Source organism: Chiloscyllium plagiosum, chromosome 3 (genome assembly GCF_004010195.1).
Source record: "Chiloscyllium plagiosum isolate BGI_BamShark_2017 chromosome 3, ASM401019v2, whole genome shotgun sequence".
Taxonomy (NCBI): domain Eukaryota; kingdom Metazoa; phylum Chordata; class Chondrichthyes; order Orectolobiformes; family Hemiscylliidae; genus Chiloscyllium; species Chiloscyllium plagiosum.
Genome location: NC_057712.1, coordinates 60873509 through 60886666, shown reverse-complemented (window position 1 = coordinate 60886666; position 13158 = coordinate 60873509). Strand labels below are relative to the sequence as shown.

The 13158-nt window shown below is 39.4% G+C and overlaps 1 protein-coding gene across 3 annotated transcripts in view; it reads right to left on the bottom strand.

Moving 5' to 3' along the window:
• Window positions 1-13158, bottom strand: part of LOC122544059 (protein eva-1 homolog A-like) — a 369991-nt gene that overhangs the window by 282078 nt on the left and 74755 nt on the right. Inside the window, exon 2 of one of the 3 annotated variants that reach the window (XM_043683068.1) lies at window positions 6853-6925. The exons of the other annotated variants lie outside the window; for them this stretch is intronic. The gene's annotated coding sequence lies outside the window, so the exon portion shown is untranslated. The remainder of the gene's footprint in view (window positions 1-6852; window positions 6926-13158) is intronic. 3 annotated transcript variants of the gene reach the window in all.

Sequence of the window (13158 nt, the reverse complement as noted above, 5' to 3'; positions counted from 1 at the left end):
CGAACTCAGCACCGCCTTCCTAACCTGCAATCTTCTTCCTGACCTCTCCGCCCCACCCCACTCCGGCCTATCACCCTCTCCTTGACCTCCCTCCACCTATCGCATTTCCAAAGCCCCTCCCCCAAGTCCCTCCTCCCTACCTTTTATCTTAGCCTGCCGAACACACTTTCCTCATTCCTGAGGAAGGGCTTATGCCCGAAACGTCAATTCTCCTGTTCCTTGGATGCTGCCTGACCTGCTGCGCTTTTCCAGCAACACATTTTGAGCTCTAATCTCCAGCATCTGCAGTCCTCACTTTCTCCCCATAGAAAATAGCAGGCAATGTAATTTTGCACCATGACTCAAAAGGAACCTCGTTTGGAAAGAGAGATCCTCTTGAGTACTGGAGGTTAAATGAAATTAACATGCTTCACAGATTTGATTAGTTGATCAATGTCCTTATTAATACCAGACCAGAATATGGATTCACACAGCTATCGTTTGGGCTTTGAACCCACATGACCTATTTGTAAACGGTCTAGCAACAACTGATGACTTATGAATTCTTTACTCTTGAAAACCATATTCTTAGAAAGTTCCAGTTTGTCTCTGAACGACAAAATTAGTGTGGCAGTTCATGGACTTGTTGGATGCATTCAGGCCACCTTATGATTGTATAGAGTTCACAACTGGTCTTTATCAGATTTAGGTTACTGGATCTGCACCACTTAGCTGTGATGAAAATTATATCATAGAGTGCTCTAGAATTTTCAGTGTTACAACTTTTGGAATTTGTTGACATGTCTGCATTTGATGGGAGAAACTTTGGAAACTTCTTTCGTGTTTTTCCCTGGTTGGTTTTTCTTTAACTACTGTTATGGAGAACTGTATTATAATTTCTGTTTCTTTGAATAATGAATTTCTCGCACATTTTAGCAAAATATCCTCTTATGGAACATAGCTTGCAAGAATTACAAAAAACTAGACAGTGCCTTGGTGGGCAAGACTACTGAACCTGCTGATGGCTTAATAGTTGTTCCAGAGTCAAGGACTTGCAAATGCCGCTGACCTTCTGCAATGACCTTGAATTTATGTCCTTCTTCTCGTAAGGCATCAGTAACATATTCTTTGGGTTTGTCCAGAAGTCCTTTTCTGGAGGATCTGATAGAGGCAATACCAGTTCTTTGATCCTTTCAGCTAGGTTAGCTTCAGTGAAATCATATTGCATTGAGACTTGCCTGAAGAGTGGATGAAAATTTCAGTTGATTGTTGAAGGTATGACATGAATGCAAGCCTGTGTATCCTGAAATTTCCTCAAACATTATGTTGATCTCTTAAAATCTGAGAATCATTGTCAGAATCCTGGTAATCATCATTGAAAATACTGGAGGATTTTATTTTTCTTCACCTGACAGTGCCCAAAGCAAATAAAAGATTCACTGACTGTCAGTTATATACTGATCCATAAAGATTGATTTCTTCTTTCCTTAAACAACTGAATTTCCACAGAACACCAGTGCATTGTCAGTGCATAGTGAAACGTTTCTTTTATTTTTAAAATAAGGTAAATTTATGTCCTCTAAAATGCCAATATAAAGATCAGTACTGCAATGTCATACTTTTCAATTTTTTTATTCTTGGCATCTTTTTGTATGTTATTATCTGTTATTCATTTAAAATATGCTGCCCCTTTAAAATGTTGCTGGATTGTATCTATGCATAAACACCTCGAGAAATTATCCACACATCTTTTTGCAGGGACAAGATAGTGAAACTACATGCCAAATGTAAAACGGTAAGTTTTTTTTATATATACAACTCAAGTTCTCTTTCAGTGGTACTTCTGCAATTTTGCATCAGAATCAGCTTCATAGGTTGGAGCTGTCTTTGCAGCACTTTTTAAATACCAGTTTCATTTAAAGTAAGGTTGTCCTGAGCCTGTGGTAAACTGTCTTATTTTAACTCACTATGCTTCAGTACAGGTTCATAGTTTTAGATTTGACTGTAGTTGTAACTTAAGATCTAAACGCTGAAAGATTGATGCCTGACTGTTGAGAAACATCCCCTTTGGTCGAACTCGTACAGGCCAGGTATCCCTAACTAAACTAGTCCCATTTGCCTGTGTTTGATCCACTTCCCTCTAAACCTTTCCTGTTCATGTACCTATCCAAATTTTTTTTAAATGTTGTAAATGTACCTGCATCTACCACTTCCTCTGGCAATTCATTCCACAAACAAACCACCCTCTGTGTGAAAAAGTTGCCCCTCGGTCCCTTTTAAATCTTTCTTCTCTCACCTTAAATATGCCCCCGAGTTTTGAACTCCTCTCCCTTAGGGAAAAGATGTTTGCTATTCACCTTATCTATTCCTCTCGATTTTATAATCCTCTATAAGGTCTTCCCTCAAACTCCTATGCTCCAGTGAACAAAGTCCCAGCCTGTCCAGCCTCTCTTTATAACTCAAACCCTTCAGGCCTGGCAACATCCTGGTATATCTTTTCTGAACCCTCTCCAATTTAATAATATCCTTCCTATAGCAGGATGAACAGAACTGTAAACAGTACTCCAAAAGTAGCCTCACCAATATCCTGCACAACCTCAACATGGCATCCCAACTCCTATACTCAGTGGTCGGAACAACTAAAGCAAGCATGCTAAACACCTTCTTAACCACCCTGTCTACCTGTGATGCAACCTTCAAAGAACTGTGTGCCCAAATTGCTGGGTCTTTCAGTTCAACAATACTGTATGATGCTGCTCCCTTAACAAGGTTTTACTGACCTTGTTCTTTTTTCAAAAGGGACTGTAAAAGGCTAAGGTGATGACATGGCTACTAGAGACTGCCAAAGTCAACAATCGGGGGAGACCTTTACGTTTTTAAACAGTTGTACAATGAAAGGGGAGTGGTCAGTTCTCCCAATTCAGAGATTTTTCTGGTTTAGTTTTATCAGATAGAAACTGCAGGGACACAAATGCAGTTGTAGTGAAAAGAGGTTCCATGCTTTAGCAAATGATCCCTGGCTGATCCTCTCTCTATAACATCTTTCCTGTAAGAACCTGGGAATGAATTTATCTTTTTTTGCCAAGGGCTGTGTTTTTAGGGATGTTGCAGGAAATTGGAATAGCATCATTAAGTTATGATAGGTTGGGTTGGATCTTCAAAGAGGATGTTATTCTCTATTCCATTCTCTTTTGTTCATATTTCATTCAGCTGTCTGTAAATAAAATCTGTTTTGTTTAAAACTGAGTGGTCTAACCAGCTGTATCATTGCTTGAATATCTATCTTACATCTGCCTAAAACAACTAAAATAGTTAGGGTCTGGGCTACCTCCCTAAAATGTTTTGAGGGTGTCTGGCCTGGTCCATAACAATACTACCCAGGGCCCAACCATTAATTGTACAAGTCCTGCTCTTGTTTGTTTTACCAAAATGTAATACCTTGCATATATCCAAATTCAACTCCATTTGCTACTCCTCAGCCCAACTGACATATTGTTGTCACCAATTCAGCCTGTCAAATCCACTTACTGTTACTAACTAGCTATCACTACTCGCTTTTAGTGCCCATGTGCTGCCTCTATAATGTGCTTTGTGTTTTCTGCATGATAGTCCAGATAGCATTATTACAGAGCATTAGGTTCTTGTTAAGTCAAATGTATTGAAGTTTATTGACAACATTAATACTTACATTACTATAATATCACAGATAAATGTATTGAGGCTCTGTGCTTCCTGTTGTTACCGTTACATACACTTAACCAGCTAACTGAACACACTTGACTGGGTCTGTGATGACAGACAGCGACTGAAGTAAGATAGGTACCTTTATACTCTAAAGTCATATCATAACTGTTCCAACATGGAGGTCAATCCCCCCTGTTAATTAAAATAAAACACACAGAAAAGCTCACTTTGCCTCGTACTCTGTTAAAGTGGGTGAGTGAAAGAGAGCCCTTAATTATTACTACTTAAAGAAAAATAACAATTTATTTTCCTAACTCGAATAGTGAACACTAAACAAAACTATTAACAAACCAAATACTCTTTCCCCTAGCTAACCACTATCCCTTAACTGAACATAATTCTACCAATCTGCTGTTCCAATATCATACTTATTAAATATTACATTAACTTAATCTCAAGTCCACACTGTCTGGTATGCTGTCTTCCTTCTGGTCTTCCAATTCTGCTGTCTTTTCCCTGGGTCTTCTTTCTTTTTACTGCAAGTATTTTTTTTTACAGGAAAGGGTACCTTTTGATAGATAGTGCCTTCTGATTTCTTTGAGAGCTTTTCATTTTAGCTGGGCAGTGAGCTCTACAGCAGTTTCTTTGCTGTTTTGTGGCAGTTGCTCTGACCAATTTTCAAAATGCCTTGGTTTTTTTACCCCTCAACATCGTTCCCTCTCATTGGTCCAATGTTGTTAATACAATAAATTCAAATTCAATTGGGTTTTAGTATCTTGGGCAAAATTTACATTAGTTGGTTAAATTTGAATTGCTGTCAAAACAGCAACTAAAACTCAGGGACCCATTTAACAGCCAATTGTTACATGCATCTATTTTGGAAAAGCCCATCTCTTAGTTGTTCTGTTCTGGCAGCTGAGGCTGTACTTTAAACTTACTTTAAAATTCAGAAAATACTTACTATCAATGATATCCTGTAACTGTTTCAAAAGGTACATGCTGCCTGGTTTGGAATCTATTCCATCATTCAACAGTATCTTCTAGCATTGTACAGTATTTGTGGTCAAAAGGGCTGGCAGAAGTCACATTATTTTAAAATCCATTTTTTTGTCATTGGCTGATTATTTGATAAACTCCTCTATTTCCCAGTCTCATAATGATGAAATGCCTGGTTTCTATTCAGGATATTCTCATGAAAGAATGGCTAAGATAGGAAACGTATTGAGAGTAATTTCTAAAGCACTCAATGGCATAAAAGATCAGAACTTCAAGAAACAGTACTGTAAGTGTAACCTACTTATGATTTCTGTAATGCAGAACAATTTTTCCATTTCCTAATAAGAAACCCTATGTTTCTTATCATGTGCTTTTGACAAGGAATCTTCCCCAACACCAGCATGAAGATCACAGACTGCACAACTTTAATCTTTCCATACATGCTGGTGGCTGTCAACATTGTTAATCACAGCATATTCTCAGGCTAATATATTTCATAAGCAATGGATTTATGTTCTTTGCTAAAGTAAATTAGTAAATTTGACAAAACAATCATGTAATTTTCTTGCATGTGATTTCTCAGTAAGTAGTCATTGTATTCTCAATCAACCACACGGAGTGACATCTATACACTTAATGGTAAGGTCCCAGGGAGTGTTGCTGAACAAAGAGAACTTGGAGTGCAGGTTCATAGCTCCTTGAAAGTGGAGTCGCAGGTAGATAGGATAGTGAAGAAGGTGTTTGGTATGCTTTCTTTTATTGGTCAGAGTATTGAGTACAGGAGTTGGGACGTCACAGGAATTTGGTTAGGCCACTGTTGGAATATTGTGTACAATTCTGGTCTCCTTCCTATTGGAAAGATGTTGTAAAACTTGAAAGGTTTCAGGAAAGATTTACAAGGATGTTGCTAGGGTTGGAGGATCTGAGCTATAGGGAGAGGCTGAACAGGCTGGGGCTATTTCCCCTGGAGCGTTAGAGGCTGAGGGGTGACCTTATAGAGGTTTACAAAATTATGAGGGGCATGGTTAGGATAAATAGACAAAGTCTTTTCCCTGGGGTAGGGGAATCCAGAATTAGAGGGCATAGGTTTAGGGGGAGAGGGGAAAGATACAAAAGGGACCTAAGGGGCAATGTTTTCATGCAGAGGGTGGTACGTATATGGAATGAACTGTCAGAGGAAGTGGTGGAGGCTGGTACAATTGTAACATTTAAAAGGCATTTGAATGGGTATATGAATAGGAAGGATTTGGAGGGATATGGGCTGGGTGCTGGCAGGTGGGACTAGATTGAGTTGGGATATCTGGTCGGCATAGATGGGTTTGACCAAAGAGTCTGTTTCCATGCTGTACATCTCTATGACTCTATAACTAATTCCATACCATACATTATGAAAACTTAGAGAAATGGAATAAGTGCACAACAATAATCTCAGCTCAATGTTCAAGTCATAGTAATTATACAGAACATCCATGTTTTATCAGAACGTCACAATAACTCTCTTTTCTCCATTTGCATGAATCTACCATTTCCACAAATTTAAGTTGTTCTCTAAATATTGCAACTCTGGAAATAGTCACTCAGGATTTTTGTTTGGTTTGCTGTTTTGCTCGTTCTTTTCTTTGCATGTTGCAGTAAATCAAAAACATTAGATATTGAATATCTATGATAAACAAAAAAATGCAGAAGAAACTCAGCAGGTCTGGCAGCATCTGTGGAGTCAGAAACAAAGCTAACATTTCGACTCTGGGATGACTTCTTTAGAACTGAAGAAAGCTCATTCTGGATTTGAAATATTTACTCTCTTATCTCTTTACACAGATGCTGTCAGACCTACTGAGTTTCTCTAGGATTTTCTATGGTTGTTTCAGATTTCCAGCAAACACAGTATTTTCTTTTTATTATTGAATATCTGTTCCCACACTAACATCCTTCGGGAAAAGAAATCTGCTGAATCTTGTTCTTAGAAATGAGGTGGGCTAAGTAGATCAAACATAGGTGGGCACATTTAGGAGACAGTCATCATTGTATCATAAGATCTAAGATGATGATAGAAAAAGACAGTACTCTTACAATCCAGAATAAGAATATTTAACTGAGGAAGAGTTAACTTCAATAGGGCAAGAATGGGGATGGGCCAGACAGGCTAGAATCAAAGGATAATGGGAAAAAAATTGTAGCTAAACAATAGGCTACCTTGAAGACGAGCTGTTTTAAACACTGTCACTCCCCCAAGTTGGAAAGGAAGGCCAAGCAAATCCAGAGCACCCTGAATGAGAAAGGAGATAGAAATTAAAATAAAGAAGAAAAATTGTGTTTACGATGGCTGTCAGGTAGAAAATACAATTGAGAACAAAGGGGAATACAGAAAGTTGAGGGGAGATGAAAGAGTACAGTAGATAAGGGGGAATGTGAGAAAAGCCTGGTGGCCAACAAAAAGGGGAATCCCAAGTCTTCTATAAGCACATCAATAGTAAAAGGCTGGTAAAGGAGGAGTAAAGAAGATTATGGACTAAAAAAGGAATTTGCACATGAAGGCAAAAGACATGGCTGAAGTGTTAAATTAATACATTTCATCTGTCTTTACTACAGTGAAATATGCTACCCAGACCATGCTAATGAACATAAATTCGGTCACTATAAGTGTTCAAATTGAAACGGGGGAACTATTGAATAGGCTGTCAATACTTAAGTTGGCAAGGACCAGGACCAGGACCAGGCGAGATGCATCCAAGGGTTTTGAAGCAAAAAAGAATGGAAATTACGGAGTCTGTGGCCACAATCTTTCATCCTTTTCCAGACTGATGGGAGGTACCAGAAGGATGGAGAATTGCTGATTTTACACCCCTGTTCAGAAATTACAGACCAGTTAATTTAACTTGAGTAGTAGAGAAACTTCTTAAAAATGCTGAAACAAAAAAAAATTACCTGGATTTATTAATTCTAGCCTATCTGGCCCATCCCCATTCTTGTGCTGTTGAAGTTAATGCTTCCTCAGTTAAATATTCTTACTCTAGATTACAATCCAAAGTATTGTATCATAAGATCATCTTAGATCTTATGATACAATGGTGACTGTCTCCTAAACGTTCCCCACTTACATTTGATCTAATTGGCCCACTTCATTTCCAAGAACAAGATTCAGCAGATTTCTTTTCCTAAAGGACATTAATTTGGGAACAGATATTCAATTATACAGTTAATATAATTAATAGTCAACTGGAAAGAAAGGTGGATTTGTTTATGAAGAAATGGATTTCTAAAGGGATATAATTATGTTTGACCAACTTGGAGTTTTTGAAGTGTTTAAAAAAAAGGATTGATGAAGGTTCTGCTACTGATGTGGAGTGCATGGACTTTATAAAGGCATTTGATACAGTGGCACACACTGACTAGTGAGAAAGTTATAGCTCATGTAATAAAAAAGACAATAGCAATGTGGATACAAAATTGATTCAATAATAGGAAACAGAATAATGATCAACAGATGTGTTTCAAGCTGGAGGAAGGTTTGTATGGGAGCTCCCCAAAAGTCCATGTTGGGACCCTTGCTTTTCCTGATCTAGGTTAGTGGCCTAGGTCTTGGAGGCAACAATTTCAAAATGTGTAGTTGATATGAAACGTAGATGAATTGTGAACTAGGATGAGGACAGTATAGAACTTTGAAAGGAACTATACAGTATTTGCCAGAGTGGGCAGATAGGTCGCAGATGAAGTCAAGATGATGCATTTTGATCAGAAGAAAAGGACAGATAATAAAACAGTCATACAATACTTAAGTGGATGAAAATGTGTATAGACTAAAAAAGGTGGCAGAACAGGGGACAGTGCAGTTAAAAAAGCAAACTGGATCCTGGGCTTTATTAAGAGGCAGATAAAGTACAGAAGCAAGGAGACTACACAGAACATTCTAATTGCAAGACAGCAGCAAAGTAGGACACTCTAGCTGGAGCTTGTCTACTCGACCCATTCTTCTACTTTTTCTTCCTTAGTGCTGTTTTTTTCTTCTTCGAATCCTGTCCTCCAGCAACGAATCCCAACCTCCAGCAAGCAACAACTCCCGTCCTCCAGCAACAATTTCCAACCTCCAGCTAGCAAAATTCCTGTCCTCCGACAACCATTTCCAGTCTGGCGCAGCAGCCTCCTGTAACGGCCTCCCAGCCTGGCGCAGCATTCTCCCAGTATGGCATGGCATACTCCCAGTCTGGCCTGGCGACCTCCCAATCAGGCGCAGTGGCCTTCTGGTGTGATGTGGCAACCTCCCGGCCTCCTGCGGCACCCTCTCAGCATGGCGTGGCGGCCTCTCGACATTGCGCAATGGCCTCCTGGTGTGGTGTGGTGACCTTCTGGCCTCCTGCAGCAGTCCCGCAGCATGATGCAGCAGCCTCCTCCCATAAGGACCTCCTGGCCTGCCACTTCCTGGTGTGGCACAGCGACCTCCTCCTGTAGAGGCCTCCCAGTGTGGTATGGTAACCTTCTGGCCTCCTGCAGCAGCCCCTCAGCATGGTGTCGCGACCTCCCGGTCTGGTGCAGCAGCCTCATGTAGGGGCTTCCCAGTGTGGTGTGGCAACATTTCAGCCTCCTGCAGCAGCCTCTAGGCTTGGCATGTCACATCACTAGAGTGATGTGGAACCAGGGACTGGAAGCTAGGTACTAGTGTGGGTCTGTTGCACAGAATGTTTATTTCAGTAACGCTGGACATCTTATATCTCTATTGTCTTGTAATAAAAAAAACCATGCCTAGATACTTTTGTATCTAAGTCGGTGCTGTAACTGGAGACATCTTAACTTTTCACTACACCCGTGTGGTATATGTGACAATAAAGGCCATTCTATTCTAACTTGTATACACTTTTTTTAGACCAAAGTTAGAGTATTGCATACAATTCTCGGTGCCACCTATAGGAACAATGTGAAAGCTTTAGAGAATGCAGAATAAATTTATAAAAATGGTCCAAGAATGGGAAACCCTCAGTTTAGACAGATTGGAGAGGTTGGAATTATTCTTCTTGGCAATTGAAGCATTAAATGATGATATTCGAGTAGGAACAATGTGCAAAGCAATGGAAAAAGGCAGAAGAATGGCACTATGCCATATTGCTCAGTACAAAAGCAGTGCAGACTTAACAAACAGAAATCTTCAATTAAAATACAGAATCAGCATTCACTGTCAGCAGGGAACCATTCCATGAGGTGGCCTCGCATTGCTATGGTACACAGAAGAGCAAGGACAGTTTCCAGGCCTGAAACTAAGTGCCTATGTCCAAGATCTTAAAGGTCACACTGTCTGAGGGAGCCTGAAAATCAACTGGAAAATTCCTGCTGGCTTCTTTTAGCTGGCCTCAATTAGACCTTTAATGAGCTTGGCTGTCTATCCACTGCATTCATGCCAGTTGCCCTGCCATATGCAGCATGAAGCAGGGAAAGCAGCATGCCGACTGGCAGGGCTACTTTCAGTTTCCAACACTTCTGATCTCAGACCTGATTGGGTCTGGCAACTCAGCCCTAAGAGTCTGATGGAAGAAAATGTGTGTTATGATTGTCAAGACTTGCCTTAATCAGTCAGAGCATTGAGCACAGGAATTGGGATGTCATGTTACAACTGTACAAGACATTTGTAATGCCACTTTTGGAGTATTGTGTGCAATTCGTGTCATCCCGTTCTTGGAAGGAAGCATGTTATTAAACTGGAAAGGGTGCCAAAAAGATTTACAGAGATATTACAAGATTGGAAGGTTCAAGTTATAAAGGAGAGATAAGCTGGGATTTTTTTCCATGGAGCATAGTAGGCTAAGGGGTGACCTTATAGAGGTTCGTAAAATCATGACAAGCATACATAAGGTGAATAGCCAAGGTCTTATCCCAAGGGTGGGGGGAGTCCAAAACTAGAGGACATAGGCTGAAGATGAAAAGAAAAAGATTTAAAATTGACCTGAGGGGCAACGTTTTCCACACAGAGGGTGTTGCGTATATGAAATGAGCTGCCAGAGGAAGTGGCAGAGAGGAATGTAATTATAACATGTAAAATAAACATTTGGACAGGTATACGGATAGAAAAGGTTTAGAAGGATATTGGCCAAATACAGGCAAATGGGATCAGTTGAGGAAACCTGGTCAGCATAGGCGAGTTAGGTCAAAGGTCCTGTTTCCATGCTACATGACTTTATGACTCTAAGGCCATCCTGCCACTATAATATTCCAATAAAAGGCAGTGGTCCAAAATTTCCACTTTTAAACCCACACAATATGTTGCCATTACACGCTGCTTGGAAAAAACATGGAACTGTAGTTAATGTCTAATTTCAATCATCTTAATACTAAAGTCCCTACAGTGGCCTAAGATTTACACACAACCAAATGAGCTGGTTAAAAAGGAGTATTGAAAAATGGATACTTTCTTCAAAATAAAAACAAACAAAATGAAAATTTTCTCGGCTGTTTTGTACCAGTGTGGATAATTCCTCCAACATGCCACCATGCTCACAATTTAGAATGATACCAGCTCAATCACTAAGATGTGACTTAGCATAATTTGTCATTCTATACAATGTAGGTGATACTATAGAGTTCCTGTAGGTTTTCCTACCAGTCACCCCATAGATTCTGGCAACTGATCCTTTGTGTACTGGGAAAATAAAATGAAGGACTAGGGAGAAAAAAAACAACTGGCAGAGGTTGAGCTTTGTTTTGCAGGCAGAAGAGCACCAATAGGTGTAAGTTTAAGGCTAATCATATTTTCAACATGCCACAACAGGTCAACTGCCTCTGCCTCATACTGATGATAATTACCAGATTGCTATGAAGAATCAATCTCAAGGATATCATACAAACCTGGAAAAAGGTCACAGTGATATAAAAAAAATTGACATTTTCTTTAATGATTTCTCTTCAACAAATATAATAATATTGAGAATTGAGGGGTAAAACTGCTTTGCTGACAGCAGATCATCGTACAATTGGTTAATGAAGTCTTTTTGCTTTCAAGTGATGTTGACAGGTAATGCATCAAAAGGATGAATGTTCTAACATTCTGAAGAATGATTCATTAACTCTGTTCCTCACTCTGTAGATGCTGCCAGATCTGCTGAATTTGTTCAGCAATGTGTCCTGATTTCAGATTCAGCATTCACAGAACTTTGCTTTAATTAAAAGGATGGATTTGCTGGCCAACCCTAATGACTGAGCTGAGAAGCAAGTTATGTGATGTAACCCCCAGGAATGAATTTAATCACAGGTGGTAACCTTACCATTAAGGTGAAATGTTTTACTTCAAAGTATCATTCATTTAGCCAATCACTTGCTTTAATTTGTGAATTAATCTGAAGACAGTGAGCAAAATTTTTAATTAAAAAAATCAAGTTTCATCTGATTTTACTTTCCAAAATGACATGCATCAGTTTCTTGCATACTAAAGATTTCTGATTATAAACTTTTATAAAACTAATGATGAACGAGCTCAAATTGTCTCATAAAAATTGTCAGTTGAGATTTAGAAACAAAATATTCAGGTTTAACCTTGTGTGACTGAGCAGTCTTTACTTTAATGCCAAAGAAAAGTAAGAGGATTAACAGCAGCTGATTAAGGCGGCTTTCCAGATCTCATTTGGACTTCACTTTAATCCACTCTCAAACAAGACAACATTCACTTAAGTCACCCAAAATCTCGGAGATGTAACAAAAATTGCTGGGAAAAGGCAATCATTGATCCTGTATAACTTGTCTGTCTCAGGAACTCCACTGAAAGCCAAGCTGGATCCATCTGTCATCTCCAAATCATGATACCATCAGGGGACTTGCCATGATTATTAGCTGTCAATTATTTTTAAAGCCTAGATTACAAACATCTCATGGATTGGCCCTTGATACTTACCAGTTTTATTTTCTGTGCTAAGTCAGTTAATGAGCTCATAAAATAAAATCCTGCATGTAAACAGAATTATAATAAAACCAAATAAATGGAGTTATCATGAAAAATAATATCTTCTTTCACTTTTAATTGAAATTGATTATTTTTATTGAACATGTTTCTGTGCAAGCTTGGGAAGATTTTGTATTTGACTAGGAGGTACAGTTCTAGCTTTCTTTTTATTCACTCATGGGACATGGTTGTCACTAGCATTTATGACCCATCCCTAGCTGCTCTAGAGAATGTGGTGGTGAGCTGCCTTCTTGGATCACTCCAGTTCATGTGCAGTACGTGGATCCACAATGCCCTGAGGGAAGAAATTGCAGGATTTTGAACCAGTGACACTAAAGGAACAGTGATATATTTCAAGTCAGGATAGTGAGTGCCTGAGAGGGGAACTTGAAGATGATGGTGTTCCCAGGTGCTATCTGAGGATCTTTGGTGAATTTCTGCAGTGCATCTTGTAGATAGTACACACTGCTGCTACATAGAGTCGGTGGTGAATGGAGCGGACACTTGTGGATTTAGCGCCAATCATGCAGGCTGCTTTGTCCTGGATGGTATCAAGCTTCTTGAGTGTTGTTGGGGCTCCGCCC